The 15,575-nt window shown below is 42.2% G+C and overlaps 1 protein-coding gene across 8 annotated transcripts in view; it reads right to left on the reverse strand.

The window, feature by feature from the left end:
* Positions 1 to 10,498: 10,498 nt before the first annotated feature.
* dhdds (dehydrodolichyl diphosphate synthase) overlaps positions 10,499 to 15,575 on the reverse strand; it is a 28,209-nt gene continuing 23,132 nt past the window's right edge. For all 8 annotated transcript variants that reach the window (XM_048558389.2, XM_048558385.2, XM_048558388.2 and 5 more), the window contains exon 10: positions 10,499 to 11,866. The gene's annotated coding sequence lies outside the window, so the exon portion shown is untranslated. The remainder of the gene's footprint in view (positions 11,867 to 15,575) is intronic.

The following is a 15,575-nucleotide window of genomic DNA, read 5'->3' on the forward strand; positions in this document are numbered from 1 at the left end:
TCTCCTTAAGCACCTGTATTTGCAAGTGTGCAGTTGTATGTGTGTGAGTGTTATGCGAACTCTAAATATTCTTTGATTTATTGCTATCACGTGCACCTAGGCACAGTGAAAAGTGTTGTCTTACATACTTTACGGGCAGATCGTACTGTACAAAGTAGATCAGAGTAAGAGAAGAGACTGCAGGATACAATGTTACAGCTTTTGAGAAGAAACAGAGATTACTATTTAAGAAGTCCATTCAAAAGTCTGATAACTGCAGCAAAAACCATTCTTAAATCTGTTCGTACGCGTATTCAAACTTTTTGTATCTTCAGTCGAAAGAAAGATTGTGCAAGAGAGTATAATGGGTGTGGGATAGGTCTTTGAATATGTTGGTTGCTCTCTTGATGCAGCCGGAAGTATAGATGGATTTAGTTGTTTGGAGGCTGGTTTGTATGCATCCAGATAGAATGCTTTCTACGGTGCATCTATAAAAATATATTAAGCCTTTATGGATATGTTGAATTTCAGTAGCCTGCTGAAGAAGTAGGGGCATTGATGACACAGTGTGGAGCTGGAGGAACATAGCAGGCCAGGCAGGATGAGAGGAGCAGGAAAGCTGACGTTTTGGGTCAGGACCCTTCCTCCAGCTTCGCAGTGGGGTTATAACTCTCTCAGAAGACCCGAAACTTCAGCTTTCCTGCTCCTCTCCTCCTGCCTGGCCTGCTGTATTCCTCCAGCTCCACACTGTGTTATCTCAGACTCCAGCACCAGCAGTTCTTACTATCTTTAAGTAGAGGCTTTTTTGTGCTTTCTTGGCTGTAGTGTTGACATGGGTGGATCAGGACAGATTGTTGGTGATGGTCACTTCCAGGAACTTGATGGGCCCAACCATCTCTAACTCAGCACCATTGATGCAAACAAGGCTATGCCCTCCACCCCACACCTAGCTGATTCACCACTGTGGTGGAGTTCTAATACCGGGTGTTGACAGCTGTACTTTATTATTTGGTCTGTAGCAAAGCCTTAATTTCAAACCACCGTCAACTTGAATCACAGCCATTTAGCTCATTATGCCTGAACTGGTTTCTATTGCCAAGTGCCAATCTCCTGCTTGTTCACATATCCCTGCATACCATTTCTATGTCAATAATCATTCATGGCCCTGTTGAATACCTCAGTTGAACTTGCCTTCAGCAAATTTCCAGCATTCTCACTGTTTATCTGTACTTTCAATTTGTAACAGTTATACTTTGTTAAAATAAAAATGTGGGTGCATCCTGTACCCTAACACCTCACTGTGTGAAAAAAATACTCATGTCACCCTTGTTTTGTTTGCACATTCAGTGTGAGCATAAACTGTACTGGGGTCCACAGGTAAAGTGAGTCCAACTGTTAAGAACTATTATTTCAAGATGAACAGTTTTCTGGCATCAGAAACTTACATGCCCAATCTGCAATAATATTTATACAGCTGCCACTTTCTTTGATTTATTTAAAGTTCACCTCCGTAATTGATTTTGGAGAAAAATATTGCTATTTATTTTAAGAAGCTCAATAATTTCATCTTGTATTCAGACAAAAATTGTCACAACATACAAGAGGATATAGCTTTAAATTGAGGGGTGATAGATATAGGACAGATGCCAGAGGTAGGTTCTTTACTCAGAGAGTAGTAAAGGCATGGAATGCCCTGCCTGCAACAGTAGTAGACTCGCCCACTTTAAGAATATGTAAATGGCCATTGAATAAACATATGGATGATAATGAAATAGTGTAGGTAAGGTTGGCTTCAGATTGGTTTCACAGGTCGGCGCAACATAGAGGGCTGAAGGACCTGTGCTGCGCTGTAAATCTATGTTCTATGATACAAATTTAAAATGTAAAAGCGGAAATAACTTGAAAACATCTCACAAAGCACTGTTACAAAGATAGTAGGAACTGCTGATGCTGGAGAATCGGAGATAACAAGGTGTAGAGCTGGATGAACACAGCAGGCTAAGCAGCACCAAAGGAGCAGGAAGGCTGACGTTTCGAGTCTAGACACTTGATAAATGGGGGAGGGGAGGGGAAGGGGATTCTGAAATAAATAGGGATAAAGGGGAGGTGGATAGAAGATGGATAAAGGAGAAGATAGGTGGAGAGGAGACAGACAGGTCAAGGAGACAGGTTTGGAGCCAGTAAAGGTGAGTGGAGGTGGGGAGTTAGGGAGCGGATAGGTTGGTCCCGGGAGGACGGACAGGTCAAGGAAGCATAATGAGGCTAGTAGGTAGGAGATGGGGGTGGGACTTGAGGAAGGAGGAGTGGATAGGTGGGAGGACAGGTCAGGGAGGTGGGTACAAGCTGGGCAGGTTTTGGGATGTGGTCAGGGGAGGAGAGATTTTAAAGCTTGTGAAGTCCACATTGATACCATTGGACTGCACGGTTCCCAAGCGAAGTATGAGATGCTGTTCCTGCAACCTTCGGGTGGCATCGTTGTGACACTGCAGTAGGGCCAGGATGGACATGTTGTCCAAGGAGTGGGAGGGGGATACAGGACCATGTCTTTTGCATTTCCCACAACACATCCCTCACACTCCCTCCCTGCAATAACAACCAAAACAGAATCCCCCTCACTCTCACGTACCACCCCACCAATCACCGGATCCAACGCATCATCCTCTGACACTTCAGCCATCTGCAATCCGACCCCACCACCAAAGACATTTTTCCCTCCCCGCCCTTATCTGGTTTCCAAAGGGACCACTCTCTCCGTGACTCCCTTGTCCGCTCCACACTCCCCACCACCCCCAGCACTTTTCCCTGCAACTGTAGGAGGTGCTACACTTGCCCCTACACCTCACCCCCATCCCAGGCCCTAAGAAGACCTTCCACATCAAACAGATGTTCACCTGCACACCTGCTAATGTGGTATACTATATCCGCTGTTCTTTTTATGGCCTCCTCTCAGTTCTCAACAAACAATTGCACCTCCCAGTTGCAAACCATTTCAACTCCCCCTCTCACTCCTTGGATGACATGTCCATCCTGGGCATCCTGCAGTGCCATAACAATGCCACCCAAAGGTTGCAGGAACATCATCTCATATTTCGCTTGGGAACCCTGCAGCCCAATGTGGACTTCACAAGCTTAAAAATCTCCCCTCCCCCGACCACATCCCAAAACCACCCAGCTTGTACCCGCCTCCCTAACCTGTCCTCCCATCTCAAGCCCCACCCCCCATTTCCTACCTACTAACCTCATCCCGCCTCCTTGACCTGTCTGTCCTCCCTGGACTGACCTATCCCTCCCTAACTTCCCACCTACACTCACCATATTGATACAGAACAAAATCAATCAATCTCAGTTTTGACATTTTCAATTAACCCTAACCATGTTTTAATGGAGTGTGTTTCAGATTTCCACTACCTTTTGTGTAAAAATACTCTTTCCTCATATTATCTCTGAATGGCTTAACTCTAAGGTTAAACTCTCTTGTTCTATTTATCTATACTTTCAATTTGTAACAGTTATATTTGTAAAATATAATCAATCTCTGCCTCATTCCTTCAGAGTTCACTTTACATAAATTTACAGACATGGTTGACACTCAACCATCTCCCTCTCAAACCTAACATTGAGGTCAACCATATTACGGTCACTGTCGGCTAGATGTTCCCTTACCGTCAAATTGTTTCATTACTCATTACTAAATCTAGTACAGTCTGTTAATTCTGGAAGACAACACAAATATGTGACCAAAAATATGAGAACATGAGGTAAGATTTGTAGATTGAAATTAAATGCAGACATAAATATATGTATAGTTGGACTGAGACACTTATAAAACTGTGTATGATAAGCACAAGTTGGACTTCTAAGCAGAACTTTTGTTTGTCATGTGGAGAAATCCAAACTGGGTGGCCCCAATCCACACAATCAACTGCTGCTACCTGGTGAATGTAGTCCCATCAGAAATCCCATATCAAAAATTTTATGTGCCAAACATATAAAACAGGTTATGAGGAGTCCAATGTCATTATTTTATCACCATTAGCATTCCCTTGTCTTCAGATTTGGACACTTTCACCATCTGTTCCACTCACTCCTCCTCCCCCTCTATCAACTGCATAAAACCAACTAGTTGCAGCCCCTTTCAGTTCTGAAGAAGTCAAATCAACTAATAACATTAATACTGCTTTTCTCAGCACAGATACTGCAAAACCTGCTGAGTTTCTCCAGCATTCAGTTTTTATTTCAGACTTCCAGCATCTTCAATATATTGCTTTCATGTGAGGAAAGTCAAGTAGATGCAATGCTGGGAAACAGAATCAGGTCAAATGAGTTGTAGCTAATACTGTGTCTCATACTCCAATTTTCCACACTAGTAATGGAGACTAATGGTTGCTGCTTACATCAAATCTTAGTGTAACAGTGTTTTTAGTGCCATACCAGACAAATACTATACAACTGGGGGAGGCGATGGCATAGTGATCCAGAGGCGCAAGCTAATGCTCTGGAGACATTTGTTCAAACCTATCACAGCAGCCTGTGGGGTTTTAATTAATTTTAATTAAAGTCTAGAATTGAAAGCTAGTCTTGTAGTGGTAACCATGAAACTGTTCATGAAAACCCATTTGTTCACTAATGTCCTGTAGAGATGGAAATCTGCCATGTTTACCTATTTGGCCTTTCTGTAAAGTGAGTCCAGATGCACGTTAAATGTGCTTGACTCTTAACTGCCTTTGAAATGGCCCCAGCAAGCCCACAGTTCAAGGGCAATTGGGAATGACCAAATGCTGGTCTTATCAGTCATGTCCACACCTCATGTAAGGAAGAAGAAAGGCCCCTGAGACTGTAGGAGCAGCGTGTGGGACAGCACAGCAATGCCCCTAGATGCTAGGAGAAATTCTTATGCTTGTTTAGTTGAGATGAATTAATATGTGAGATAATCTTGAAAGTTACTGATCTCTCCTCTCTGTGTGTATATTGCTAGCAGATCTTTTTCTGGTTTTGTGTTCTATGTCTAGCTGCCATGGTTAATTAGCCATTTTCCCCAGGCCCATGTTTCTAAGTTACCCCTACCTTGTCCTTAATAATTTGTAAGAAATGTTTGAATTGATTCTTATTTTACTTCAGACTCCTGTCATTCTCAGGTTGGGAGAGAAAAATACCAATTAAAGTTAACCAAAGAAATAATTCTCAGTATTTGAGAACAGTAGTAGGATCATGTTTATTACCCATTCCTAGTCATCCAGAGAAAGAAGCTGGCCATCTTATTTTGACATTCCCACAGAGATTTTAGGACACTAAAATAGATAGGAAAGTAAGTGCAATGAAGAAATAAAAAATTTCCACATAGATGTGGGTAAGTTAGGTGAATGTGCCAAATTTAGGAGATGAAGTTTAATATGGATAAGTGTGAGATTATCAGTTTTGCTCAGAGGAATAGAAAGATAACTTACTATCCAAATGGAGAGAAACATCATAGTGATTCACTGCAGAGGCATCTGCATGAATCACAGAAGATGAGTCTGCACATACAACAGGTAGTCAAATAAAGCCAAATGGAATTTCAGCATTTGTTGCTAAGAGAATAGAGTATAAATGTAGGGAAGTGTTGCCTTAACTGTACAAGGCATTGGTGAGACCATACCTGGAGTGTTCCATACAACTTTGGTCCGCTTACTTGATGAGGAATGTAGTTGCATTTTTGACAGTTCAGAGGAAATTCACTAGATTGATTCCAGAAATGAAGAGTTTATCTTACAAAGAGAGATTGATCAGTTTAGGCCTGTACTGTCTGGAATTTAGATGAATGTGAAGAAATCTAATTGAGGTGTATGAGATACCAAAGGGGATTGACAAAGTAGATGCAGAGTGGATGTTTCCCATTGTGGGGCAATCTAGATCGAAAGGTCATAGTTCTAGGATAAGTGTAGCAAATTTAAATCAGACATGAAGAGAAATTACTTCTCTCACAAGGTGATGCATCTGTGGAATTCACTATCCCATAGTGAAGTGGAATCAATTTTAGGATGAGATAGAAGATTGTTAATTAGTAATGGTTTAAAGGGTTACGGTGTGTGGGCAGGAAAGTGAGTGCAGCCATGATGGTACTGAATGGCAGAGCAGGCTTGAGGGGCTGAATTGTCTTCTCCTGTTCCAACTTCTTATGTTGAAAGGGAATCCTAAAGACTGATTCTGTGACACTGAAGGAACAGCAAACTTCGGATGATATGTGGTTTAAAGATGAAAATGTTCCAACAATAATGCTGCTCATGTTCTTTGTGAAACATCATGCATCTAGAAGGTGCTGTCAAAGTGATCTTGATGAGATGCTGCACAATGCCCTAAGATATGATACATTACAACAATCAGGATGCTGATCAAAGGACCACTGAATAGTATTGAGAATTCAAGTTTTATTGTGACTGCACCTAACCATCTGAATGGTAGGTAATTCATGACCGTTCACTTAAGGTCAAAATAAATTGGAGATATCTTTGATGAAGCAGAAATGATCTAGCCTCTTCCATATTCTCCTGGTTGGCTGGTTCAGTTAAGCTGCTGTCAATAGTCAGAGTTGAACAGCATTGAAACAGATCCTTTCGTCCAACTCGTCCATTCCGACCAGATATTCGAAATTATTCCCGTTTGCCAGCATTTGGCCATATCCCCCTAAATGCTTCTTATTCACATACCCAACCAGATGCCTTTTAAATGTTGTAAGTATACTAGCACGCTTCACTTCCTCTGGCAGTTATTCCATACACACACTAACCTGTGCATGAGAAAGTTGTGCCTTAGGTCCTTTTTATCTCTTTGCCCTTTCACCTTAAACATATGCCCTCTAGTTTTGAACTCTATCCTGGGAAAAACACCTGGGCTATTCACGCTTTCTTTTCCCCTCATGATTTTTAAACCTCTACAAACGTGATCCCTCAACCTCCAATGTTCCAGGGAAAATAGTCCCAGTCTATTCAGTCTCTCCCTATAGCTCAAGCCCTCCAACCCTGGCAACATCCTTGTAAATCTTTTCTGCACCCTTTCAAGTTTAACATCTCTCTTATAGTAGCAACACCAAAATTGAATGCAGTATTCCAAAAGGGGCCTAACCGATGTCCTGTACAGCGGCAACACGACCTCCCAACTGCTATCCTCAAATGTACTGACCCATAAAGGCTATAGTGAGACCAATGGTGGTGTTGTTGAAGAGCGAGTATCTACATCTGTTATCTTATTGGAGATGGTTATTACCTTGTACTTATGTGGTGCAAACATTCCCTGCCAGTTGTCAGTCCAAGCATGTGGCAGCTGAATGGACTGCTTTGTCATCCAAGGGGTTGCAAAAGGAGCTGAAAACTAGATTTATCTGGATATGAGTTTGCTCGCTGAGCTGGAAAGTTAGTTTTCAGACGTTTCATCACCATTCTAGGTAACATCATCAGTGAGCCTCCGATGAAGCGCTGGTGTTATGTCCCGCTTTCTATTTATCTGGTTAGGTTTCCTTGGCTTGGTGATGTCATTTCCTGTTCTTTTTCTCAGAGGATGGTAGATTGGCTCCAAATCAATGTGTTTGTTGATGGAGTTCCGGTTGGAATGCCATGCTTCTAGGAATTCTCGTGCGTGTCTCTGTTTGGCTTGTCCTAGGATGGATGTGTTGTCCCAATCAAAGTGGTGTCCTTCCTTATCTGTATGTAAGGATACGAGTGATAGTGGGTAATGTTGTTTTGTGGCTAGTTGATGTTCATGTATCCTGGTGGCTAGCTTCCTGCTATTTTGTCCAGTGTAGTGTTTGTCACAGTTCTTGCAAGGTATTTTGTAGATGACGTTCGTTTTATTTGTTGTCTGTATAGGGTCTTTTAAACTGGCAGAAAGCTAGCCACCAGAATACATGAACATCAACTAGCCACAAAACGACATGACCCACTATCACTCGTATCCTTACATACAGATGAGGAAGGACACCACTTTGATTGGGACAACACATCCATTCTAGGACAAGCCAAACAGAGACACGCACGAGAATTCCTAGAAGCATGGCATTCCAACCGGAACTCCATCAACAAACACATTGATTTGGAGCCAATCTACCATCCCCTGAGGAAAAAGTACAGGAAATGACATCACCAACCCAAGGAAACCTAACTAGATAAATAGAAAGCGGGACATAACACCAGCGCTTCGTCGAAGGCTCACTGATGATGTTACCTAGAATGGTGAGGAAACGTCTGAAAACTAACCTTCCAGCTCAGCGAGCAAACTCACATCCAGAACCTCAACCTGAGCTACAAATCTTCTCAAAACTCGCTAGATTTATCATTGAGCAGCCTTGCTTCTGGCCTTATGATGGTGGAAAAATCATTAGTTAAGTATGCCTTGAATGTTGCCAAGGTGGACCTGCAGTAATATCCTTGAGCTAAGATGACTGGCCCCAGCAAAATGATTCCAGCGATTGAATAATTTACACATTAGAACATAGAACGGAATAGCACAGTACAGGCCCTCTGGCCCATGATGTTGTGCCGAACTTTTACCCTAAACCTAAGGTATCTAACCTCCACGCCTATCTTATGCTCTCATCCATGTGTCTTTCTAATAGCCGCTTAAATGCCCTTAATGATGCTGACTCCACTACCCTCTCTGGCAATGCATTCCACACCTCTACCACTGTCTGAGTAAAGAACCTACCTCTGACGTCTGCTCTATGTCTACCTCCACTCACTTTAAAATTATGCTCCCTCATAATAGCTACCTCCACGCTAGGAAAAAGTCTCTGGCTGTCCAGTCTCTGTACCTCTGATCATTTTGTACACCTCTATCAAGTCACCTGTCATCCTTCATCGTTCTAAAGAGAAAAGCCCTAGCTCTCTCAACCTTTCCTTCTAAGACCTTCCCTCCATTCCAGGCAATGTCCAGGTAAATGTCCTCTGCACCTTTTCCAACGCTTCCACATCTTTCCCGTAATGAGGTAACCAGAACTGGACACAATACTCCACATGTGGCCGAACCAGGGTTTTGTATAGCTGGAGCATAATTTCACAGCTCGTGAACTCAATCCCTCTATTAATGAAAGCTAACACACCATACACCTTCTTAACAACTCTATCCACCTGGGTGGCAGCTTTCAGGGAATTGTGGACATGAACCCCAAAATCCCTCTGCTCTTCCACACTGCCAAGAATCTTTCTGTTAACCCTGTATTCTGCTTTCAGATTGTCCTTCCAAAATGAATCATCTCACACTTTTCAGGGTTAAACTCCATCTGCCACTTTTCAGCCCAGCTCTGCATCCTATCAATGTCCATTTGTACCCTAGAACAGGCCTCCACACTATCCATAACTCAACCCACCTTCGTATCATCCACGAACTTACCAATCCACCCTTCCACACCTACATCCAAATCAGTTACAAAAATCACAAATAGAAGAGGACCCAGAACAGATCCTTGTGGTACACCACTCATGACTGAACACCATGTTGAATATTTTCCGTCCACGACCACCGTTTAAATTCTAAGGGTCAGCCAATTCTGAATCCAGTCTGCTACATTTCCCCCATCCCATGCCTCCTTACTTTCTGCATGAGCTTACCACGGAGAACCTTATCAAACGCCTTACTTAAATCCATGTATACCGCATTCGCTGCTCTACCTTCATCCACATATTTGGTCACCTCTTCAAAGAATTTGATAAGGTTTGTGAGGCATGATCTACCCCTCACAAATCCATGCTGACTATCACGAATCAAACTGGGCCTATCCAAGTGATCATAATTCCTATCTCTCAGAACCCTTTCCAATAATTTGCCCACCACTGAAGTAAGACTAACTGGCCTGTAATTTCCAGGGTTATTCCTGTTACCTTTTTTGAATCAGGGAATGATGTTTGCCAGTCTCCAATCTTTCGGCACTATACCCACGGACAGTGAGGATGGAAAGATCATCGCCAAAGGCCCTGCGATCTCTTCCCTTGCTTTCCGTAGAATCCTTGGATAAATTCCATCAGGCCTGGGGGACTTACCTATCTTCAAGTTCCTCAAAATTCCTAGTACATCATCCTTAATAACATCCACCTCCACTAGCCTACCAGCCTGTTTCACACTGTCCTCCCCTACAACTAGGTCCCTCTCAGTTGTGAATACCGAAGACAAGTATTCATTTAAGGACCTTTCCTATTTCTTCAGCCTCTGTGCACAAATTCCCTTTACGATCCTTGATCAGCCCTACCCTTTCTCTAGTCATTCTCTTATTCCTCATGTACGTGTAAAAAGCCTTGGGGTTTTCCTTGATCCTATCTGCCAAGGTTTTCTCATGCCCCCTTTTAAGCTCTCCTCATTAACCTCTTTTCAGCTACAGCTTCATTAGGCTGCCTTGATACCAGGCCAGTTACTCTCATATCATCTCTGGAATTTGCACTGTGTTCATATCGAACTGCAGGCTGTGATAAAACGTGCATTTGAGAAATTCTATCAGGATGAAATCTAAAGTTATTGGTGAGTCAATGTTGCTTAACACAATTGTTGATAATTCCTTTTATTGTTCTGATTATCATTGGCAGGAGGCTGCCACGGTGATAATTGGCTGGGTTGGATTAGTCTTGATCATCAACTTTTAATGCAGTTCAGCGATACCATACCATACAAAGTACAGTTACAGGTGGTCTTCCATATTGTCAGGAAGTTGCCAGTGACTTAGCTATAATATACTGAAACAGCTGGCTTCAGAAGACAAATTTTCAGTCTGCAGCTGAGATATTATCTTTGCTGTATCCAGAGTACCACTGCATCCTAATGTTATGTGGAATGACTTGAATCAATTGAATTCTGGCACATATGGCAGATGGTGCTTACAAAAACTTCAGCATTGTAAATTGCTCATCAATACTGAGGCCCTCTATGTTTGGGAAATGGACTCCCCTGTTAGTTGCATGATTGACCTCTATTGTTTTTAGCCTGGACTGAATATCTAAACAATGATGCAATTTGTAAGGATTCCTTGGTTCAGGCTGTCATACAATGGCTACTGCAGAGATGACCATTTGACCTCTCATACTCATGTCAGCTTTCTATAATTGTGTTATACTCAACTCTACCAAAACCACACAATCTCCCAGGAGAGGTGAAAAACCAATATTTGCAGGACTTCTTAAAGTTAATTCATGGGATGTAAACATCACAAACTAAGTCAGCATTTATCGTCCATCCCAAATTGCCCTTAAGAAGATGGTAGTGACCTGTAGTCTTGAATCTCTGTAGTACATAGGATATTGGTACATCCACAGTGCTGTTAGAGGGGTTCCAGTATTTTGACCCTACAAGTGAGGAATAGCAATTTAGTCCTAAATCAGGGTGTTGTGTGGCTGAATTGGCATTCCTCAATTAGTCTTTATTTGTCCAAGGCACTGTTTATTTCTTCAAGGTTGTTGTTTCTAAAAAAATTCCCACCAGTAAGGTAAACAGACTGCATTCACAATGAGCATTAACGTTCCCTTCCTATCTTCAGACCTTTCTCCAATTGGTATTCAACACAGACCAGTACAGATTCATCAGGTGAGAATGGTAAGTGGTAATCAGCAGGATACTTGTCCACATTTAGTCTGAAGCCCTGAGACTTCTTTGGGTAGAGACAATGCTGAAGATCCCACAGCCACTCACTCCCAAGTATACTACTCCACCATTATCTCTACTGACTGTGAACAGCGTATTCCCAAAACACTTGATGAATCTGTGGATGTTGACTGATGGATCCTTTCCATCTGATAATTCTGTACATCAGACTTGTTGATTAGTCCGTGGAGTAGCACTTTCAATTTTACTGCCAGTCTCTAGCTGCTGGTGAGAAGGATTTTGCAGGATTAATGGAATGGCAACCTCAATGTTCAGAGTAGCATCTAGATTTCCTTTCCTAAAGGAGATAAAAGAGAAGGAGAAATTTTAAATGATAATTTAGAAGCTTTCATGGCTATTTCTCTGGAAGCTTATTCTACATATTTCTAGATTTCTTGATCACAGTTTCACAATGTCTAAGTTACACTCTCAGTTTTGGAGACATTTTCCCCCAACTACATAATAGGATCAGGAGCTAACCCCGAATCTACTGAGGTCTCCTGGTAAACAAATGTGTAACTATCGGGTGAAAAGAATATCAGGCTCTTGTGTAATGTCTAGGTGGTAGCATAACTCTGGTATGTATTGTTAAGAACAAAGTGTAACTAAGCTGAATTTATAAGACCATAAGACATAGGAGTGGAAGTATGGCCATTCGGCCCATCAAGACCACTCCGCCATTTAAATCATGGCTGATGGGCATTTCAACACCACTTCCCTGCACTCTCCTCTTTATAGTGTGTGTTAAGAAGGGGAAGACATGGTTTAGTTTTTTTTAAGATTTGATCTATAAATGGCACTGGAACTCTGGAGAACTGTTTTGTTTACATGCAATTTAATGACATTTTATAACTTTGAAGTGAAAAGTTAGAGTTAACAGTTCAATACTTTAAAATTACACTTTTGTTCATTTAAGTAGACACAAAGTTCCAGTGACACACAAAAAAACAGCAATCCAGGGAGTAAGGCAGTCTGTGGATGCCATAGAATGGAGGTAACATGGCTGGACCCTGAGTTTACGAAACTCGTTGCTTTAAAGTTAAAGTCATAGTCAGTTTACTTTGCAATTTGTTTTAGATGTTTCAAGAAAGATACTAGCCAAAGGTTCAAATGTTTCCTAAATGTGTAGAAATTTGCCAAAAGCAATAAGTTACAGCCAGGCTAGCATGAACAGGGATCCTTAGTGTGAACATAATCATGCCTTTCTTACTGAATCACACAATCACTACAATGCAGAAAGAGGTCACTTTGCCCATTGCACTTGTGTTGCAGTTTGAGTTTGTAGGGATACTGTTGAGACAAATAGGGAGCATTTGAATAATTTTCTGAGGACTGTAATGTAATCTTTTCAACTAAAATATAGTTCACTTTTTCTTTTTTTAAAATATAAAAATGCTTATTAAAATCCACTGACAGCCTCTTCTAAATGTTCAGTAACTGATCTACAGGTTCAATAAAAGTTCTGATCTAACAGGCCAGGTTTTATTATGAGATTTGATTTGTCCAGTATGAACAGCATTACAATATTCACTTAAGGAAAATGGCCAATGAGACATTGGAGGCTGGAGGGTATATAGTGTGGGTGGGACTCATATCCCTGTACAACTCAGTAACAATGACCTGGATTTGTACATCATCCTTAATGTAAAATGTGCTAGATACCAATTCAGGAGGATAATTATTAAGAGTGGTCACAGATGGGTTAAGGGAATATAGCATTAGACTGCTGTCTTCCAAGAGCTGATCACTGATTATTAAATCTCTTTTCTCTTTTAGACTGAAAAGCAATCTTTTTGACCAACTGTTTAATCACTTATGCTCATCACTAAGATCCTGCCATTGTTTAAGGCGATAATTTCAATGCAAACAGTTAGTGTTCAGGAACATCTTAAATCAGCAGGCTGACTAAAACGTCATTGCATCTCTTTGAAGAGAAGAAATTTTGCTCTTCAAGAGCTACAGAAAACAGTAGCCTCCTCTAACATATCCGAAGTCAAGATGGGCATAGTTCCTGCAGATAGTTTCTACCTGAGGTACGGTTCCTGCTAACTTTACCTAAGGTAAAAACTCACAAATCTTATCTCAGACAATGTAAACATTTGAAAGTTTTCTGCTGCTTTAGGCACAACAGTTAAATAAAAGTTTACATTTCATTCTTGTCACTCCCACACTATTGAGCAGAAATTAGTGGGGACAACAGAGAGAATTTATTGAGGCAGTTCAGCAAATTTCCAAGCTTAGCTAAAATACTAAGCAAACAACGCACAAGTCATGAACATGGACTCTCAGAAATCTAGACAGGATGTGGTGGCAAACAGAGCCTAAGAAAAGTGCAGTCAACAGTTGCAGCATACATTTGTCAGAATATTTTACAGGTTGATAGTGGTCAAGTGTTTAGATGCTGATGAGCCTGTTGTAATTTGTAGTGTTTATGGTTTATCTTTAATTTCACTCAAAATAATGATTCCATAACTGACTCTAGCAAACCCTCATGATTAATGAGCCCCTTTTTAGTGAAGCTCTGGATCAGCCTGTGATCAGTCAAAGGCAAGGCTGGGGCCTTATTCACTCATGGGCCGTGGGCTGCACTGGCTGATCAGCATTTACTACCCGTTTCCGGTTGCCCTCATGTCGGTGGTAGTGAGCTGCTTTCTTGAACCACTGCAGTCCACATGCTGTAGGTAAACCCACAAAGTCCTTAGGTAGGGGATTCTAGGATTTTGACCCAACAACAGTGAAGGAACAGCAATATATTTCCAAGTCAGGATGGTGAATGGCTTGCAGAGGAACCCGGGGCTGGTATTCCCATATATCTGCTGCCCTTGTCCTTCTAGATGGAAGTGGTGTTGGTTTGGAAGATGCTAAGGATCTTTGGTAAATTTCTACAGTGCATCTTGTAGATAGTACGCACTGCAGCTTGTCAGTGGCGGAAGGAATGGATGTGGTGCCAGTCAAGAGGCTGCTTTGTCCTGGATGGTGTCAAGTTTCTTGAGTGTTGTTGGAGCTGCACCCATCCAGTCAAGTGGGTAGCATTACATCACACTCCTGACTTGTGGATCCCTACAGTGTGCAAACAGGACATTCGGCCCATTGAGTCCATAATAACATTCCAAAGAGCATCCCTTCCAGACCCACGCCCCTATCCTATCATCTGCATTTCCCATTGCAAATCTACCTAGCCTTCACATCCTTGGACACTATGGACAATTTAGCATGGCTAATCCACCTAAGCTAGACATCTTTGGACTATGGAACAAAACCAGAGAGTACATGGAGGAAACCAAAGCAGATGTGGGGAGAACGTACAAACTAACTTTGGTGGACAGGCTTCAGGGAGTCAGGTGACTTACTCACCGCAGTATCCCCAGACTCTGACCTGTTCTTGAAGCCATTGTGTTTATGTGGCAAGTCCAACTGAGTTTCTGGTCAACAGTTTCCCACCACTCCCCCTCCGTCAAAAAATGCTGATGGTGGGAGATTCAATGATGGTAACACCACTGTATATCAAGGGGCAATGGTTAGATTTTCTTATTGGAGATGGTCATTGCCTGGCATTTATATGTTTAGCTGAAGGCCAACTTTGACAAGGGAGCCTCTAAACTGTCCACCTTCTTCCTGAACCGAGGATTGACCAGTACCATTGTTGACAGGGCCCTCAATTGGGTCCAACCCATCTCCTGCACTTCTGCCCTCACCCCTTCTCTTCCGTCCTGCAACAGCGATAGGGATCCCTTTGTCCTTACCTACTATCCCACCAGCATCCACATCCAGAAGATCATGAGATGCCAGTTCCACCACTTCCAGCGAGATACTACCACGAGAAACATATTCCCCTACCCTCCCCATCTGCCTTCTGCAGGGACTGTTTCCTCTAGGACACCCTGGTCCATTCTTCCTTAAGCCCCAACACCCTCCCACAGCCCCATGACACCTGCCCCCACAACCAGCAAAGGTGCAACACCTGCCCATTTACCTCCTCACTCCCCAGTAGTCAAGGGCCCAAACAT

The sequence above is a fragment of the Stegostoma tigrinum genome, chromosome 24 (genome assembly GCF_030684315.1).
Source record: "Stegostoma tigrinum isolate sSteTig4 chromosome 24, sSteTig4.hap1, whole genome shotgun sequence".
Lineage (NCBI taxonomy): Eukaryota > Metazoa > Chordata > Chondrichthyes > Orectolobiformes > Stegostomatidae > Stegostoma > Stegostoma tigrinum.